We start from the raw sequence: 566 nt of genomic DNA, 5'->3' as shown, positions 1-566 counted from the left end.
TTTATTGCAATCATAATAGGAAAGTCTGCGAGGCAATGATTATGAAATAGTTGCGTTACTTTACACTTTTGCTCTGTTACCTCCTCCATTTTTCTTTACATTAGAAATGTCAAGAAAGTCTCAAACAATCGATCTGCTTTTTCTATCCCGCTTTATGAACAACAATAGCAGAGGTTAGCGCAGTCACAAGCAACGCCCTCCTTCGGCGCTAGGCAGTGCCCCCTTCCGCCGATACTAAACTGTTTTCCACACTTGCGACGTTCACCAAAATGACTGTCATTTAGCCCAGATTATAGCTTTAGTTATTGTTGCTTTTGCGCTTCCCTTTATCCATCTTCTGCTCTTCTTCTGCGTTATGTTTCCGAGATTTCTACTTCGGTTTGCGTTATTATCGTCGGCGCATTTCGAAGTTTCCGTTCTGTTGTTTGGTTTTCTGATCGTTATTAATGTTTATTTTTATCCTCATTTCGTTTCTTCTTCAGATTTACGTCTTCAGGCATTCAGCTTACAAGGTCGACGAAACCTTATAACTGTGAACACAATGTAGTGAAATCGGTTATTGTGGG

This window comes from Penaeus monodon, chromosome 32 (genome assembly GCF_015228065.2).
Source record: "Penaeus monodon isolate SGIC_2016 chromosome 32, NSTDA_Pmon_1, whole genome shotgun sequence".
Classification (NCBI taxonomy): Eukaryota; Metazoa; Arthropoda; class Malacostraca; order Decapoda; family Penaeidae; genus Penaeus; species Penaeus monodon.
This window is presented reverse-complemented; position numbering follows the sequence as displayed.